This window comes from Myotis brandtii, unplaced genomic scaffold (assembly GCF_000412655.1).
Source record: "Myotis brandtii unplaced genomic scaffold, ASM41265v1 scaffold340, whole genome shotgun sequence".
Lineage (NCBI taxonomy): Eukaryota > Metazoa > Chordata > Mammalia > Chiroptera > Vespertilionidae > Myotis > Myotis brandtii.
The window spans coordinates 419948-423981 of NW_005363099.1; the positions used below are offsets into that span (position 1 = coordinate 419948).

The following is a 4034-nucleotide window of genomic DNA, read 5'->3' on the forward strand; positions in this document are numbered from 1 at the left end:
GGTCAGGTCCAGGTGCAGAAATTCCTTCAGGAGCTTGTCCACCTCATCTTTGCTACCCTCCACCACCTCGTAGGCGTCCATGCAGCTCACCATGGCGGCCAGCTGCTGCCGCTCCTGTCGCTGCCGCATGCACGCGTTCACGTGGTGGATGAAGCGCTCCACAGAGCTGATCATGGTGATGACGGCCTCCTTGGCACGCAGCTCCTCTGTCTTCCTCAGCACCGACTTGAGCAGCAGCGGGTACTTGCTGAGCCGCTGGTGGGGCTTGGCGAGCATGTTGCTTAGCTTCAGCCGCTGGCACTGCTGGTGCTTCTCGGCCCACATCACGTAGGCCCGGAAGAGGTCCTTGTGCAGCAGGCTGCGCGTGTACTCCATGCAGCCCTCCTCCTCCATGCAGTACCAGATGTAGGGCTTGAAGAGGGAGCCGAACATCTTGAAGCCTTTGACGAGGTCCGGGGCTGCAGCAGCTCCCGCGTGCGCAGCGCCTTCTCCACCATCGGCGCCATCATGCTGCCCCACAGCCCGCGGTGCAGCTGTGCGATCTTGGGGATGTTGCTGAACAGGAGTGGGTCCTGGAGGCGTCGGGACTTCTCCCCAGGGCGACCCTTCACCCGGGAGTCCCCACCGCTCCATTCACCCCCTCTGCCAGTGGGGAGTGCCCTCGGAGGGCGAGGCCCGGAAGCAGGAGGAGGCCCCCGAAGGTGGGCGGCTCCCCAGCACTTCCCGCTGCACCAGGCACATGTGCCCCCGCCCCCACCTGTGCCCTCCAGGCCTGCGCGGCTCTAGGCTGAGCTCAGGGCCTGGGCAGCGCTCCAGGAGCGGGGCATGGAGGTGTCAGGACTCCTCCCCAGGGCGACCCTTCACCCGGGAGTCCCCACCACTCCATTCACCCCCTTGTCCAGCGGGGAGCACCCTCGGTGGGTCCTCTGCTCTGGGAGCTGGGGAGGAGGAGGCCGGCTGAGGGAGAGGCCCTGAAGCAGGAGGAAGCCGTTGAAGGCAGGCACGGAGCCCAGGACTCAAGGCACCCCCGCCACCACCCCGCATCCCGCTGGGGCCTGCACCCAGGAGTGCCATGGCTGTGGCAGGACCACCGGCTGGGCTTGGAGGTGAATCCTCCGCGCACAGGCCCAGCAGCCTGCCTGGTGTGGGTGGGGGTTTCGGGTCACCTTGAGGGAGGCTCGGGCCTATCTCTGCTCCTCTCCTGGTGGAGTGGCAGGACTCCAGCACTGAGGTCAGGGGAGCCGCCTTCCAGCCCCCAGGCCACTTCTCAGAGTCGGAAGTTTTGCCATTGGCCTCTGCCTAGGATAGGACCTCTGCACCCCCAGGGTGCATAAACACACAGGGCTTCCATCAGGCTCCGCTGATCCGGGGCCGGGATGCCTCTCGGCTCCACTGATCCCGGGGCCCTGAGGCCTCTCACTGATCCTGGGGCCCTGAGGCCTCCTGGCTCTGCTGATCCCCAGGCAGGGAGGCCTCGCTGCTCTGTGGCTTCAGGGCTGTTTGGCTTCACTCCACTGCTTGGAGCCTGCGTATGCAAATTAACCACCATTTTTTAGCTTCTATAATTGAAACATTGTATCTTTTGGAGCTGTTTCTTCAGGAGCTCAGAGCTCCGCGGCTGCAGGTGGGGAACCTTGGCTTCCTCCATCGCTGGGGCAACCAAGCCTCCTGTTCGTTTAAGCTGCATGGCTGCCAGCCGCCATCTTGGTTGGAAGTTAATTTGCATATCTCGCTGATTAGCCAATGGGAAGGGTAGCAAAGTTATGGTTAATTACCATGTTTCTCTATTATTAGATAGGATTTCTTCCCATCTTAGGGCACTCACAGAGGATTTCTTTCCCCTATGAAACTTTCCACCACCTTCCCTCTCTTCTGCTTAGGTAAAAAAGGTATTTCTTAGATCCAGCTTAAAAATCACCTCAGAGGAATTCAGCTGGACTTCTCAGATTTCATTAGAACCCTGCTTGTATGCCCCAAGTCAGGTTGTATTTGTTCCTAAAGCAATGTTTTCTTTCCTCCTATAATCAGTGCCTATGTTATTTTTACTGATATGTTTCCAAGATTTAATATAAAGCATGAAACATAGAATGTAATCAATTAAAAAATACACTACCTAAACACTATTTGATATTCATTGTAAAACTTATGGTTCTACTTTAAGTTAAAATAAACAGTTCTTTATAAAGTGATCATCAAATATTTATTTGAAGCCATTATTAATCACTGGTGGGTCCCTATGTAAAACTCTTGCTTTAGATATGGTATTTGGTTAGAATATATTATAAAGATTACTAACAAATTCCTAACTCTCTTACTCTACCTATCTGAACCAACCAACTACCAACCAGTAACTAGCAAAGTTCATTGGATAAGCTTTATCTTATTTACCTTGTCTTTGATATTGACCCTCATTACATTCCTTCACAGCCAACACAGGATCATAGTAGCAGCCTGATGTCCACTTGAACTCGGCCTAGCAGATGGAGAGTTTCAGACACTTTATAGAAAATCAGGCCAACAAAGAGATGGCATTCTTAAAAAGAACAGATTGGTTTAGGAATAAGACAGAGAGGAACATAAGATCCAAGGAAAAATTACCAATTTAGTGTGGGAGTCCAAATTTGAATATTTATACTGGGACCAAAGAAGAAGAATTAAAATAAAGAAAAATTAAAATAGGGTACACATTTTCATTGAGAGTAAAGATGTGTGAAGGATTTAGAGGAATCTGCAGTTTATTCACAAGGGCAATTTTATTTTCAAAACAATGAAGGAATACTGGTTTCACCTGCTATCAATGGTAGAGCATTCCTATGAAAGATTTTGTAAGCCAAAATATCATAAAATGAAGTGTGTACACTGCTTTTTTTGCATTGTTTCACTCCACTTTTATGAAGACCTACATTATTACATGATTCTTTTCATAAAAGTAAAAATTCTCTTTGTTTGTTTTTTTCTTAGTAAAAACAAGTGCTAATGAAAGTCTTCTGTAAAAGTGAAGTGGCATAACATGGACTTTTAGAATGTGGGGGATACCTGTACTAGAACGATTTGAGAATAGTAAAATAACACTTCACAGATAATGCAAAAATTATAAACATAGAAAATGTGTTCAAGGTCACTAATAACAAATATGAAATGCACATTAAAACAGAAATGAAAGGTTCTAGTCCAAGATGGTGTCATAAAAGGATCCTCCTCCTGCGAACACACTGAATCTACAGATACACGTGGAAAAACATCCTCTGAAAACCCTAAGACTGGCTGAGTGATCCTGTGGGAGGGAGAAAGAGAGAAGACCCACAGCAAATTGGTAGAAGAGGCTGGGACACAATCTCTCTTTAAGCCCCGCCCCTGGCACAGTGAAGCACAGATAAGAGGAAATTAGAAACACAGCTTCTCCCTGAGGAGCAAAAAGTAAGACCCTAAAGTCATGCACCCCAACTTTTAAGAACTTCACCTGAGAAATGAGCCCCCAAAACATTTGGCTTCGAAAACCAGACTTGCTGGTGTCCATGAGACCCACAAGACTATAGTGATCAGAGAAAGGGCTCACATGCTGGGACTGATCAGCTCCAGGGCCGAGAGCAGAAGTAACTGATGGAGCGGGTGCCCAGACTTTGAGTAGGAGAGACTCATTTGCTTGTATTAGAGCATCAGTCTGCAGGGCACGCATCTGATTTGACATACAGATGGGGGACTGCTGGGGTGCTCTGCTGGATGGTGGCTGGCAGAGCCATTTCGAGGCTTCCCTCTACCTTGATCCAGCATGTGTAAGCCATCTTTTTAAATATATTTTTTTAAACTCTGGGTTGTTTTTTTTCCTTCTTCTTTTTTTCTCTTTCCCGTTGGGTGACATCTCTACACTCTCCCTCTGCCACACTCCAGCTTGTGGTCACCATCTACATGCCCTCTCTCTGGCAGGTTCAAGAGTGTCAGTAACTCCTGAAGGGGAGCTTTTTCATTAATATATTTTTATTGTTTTCAAAGAGGAAGGGAGAGGGAGAGAGAGAGAAACACCAATGATGAGAGAG

At 49.3% G+C, this 4034-nt stretch overlaps 1 pseudogene; it reads right to left on the reverse strand.

The window, feature by feature from the left end:
• Positions 1 to 3740, reverse strand: part of LOC102259910 — a 4412-nt pseudogene extending 672 nt beyond the window's left edge.
• Between the last annotated feature and the right edge of the window lie 294 nt (positions 3741 to 4034).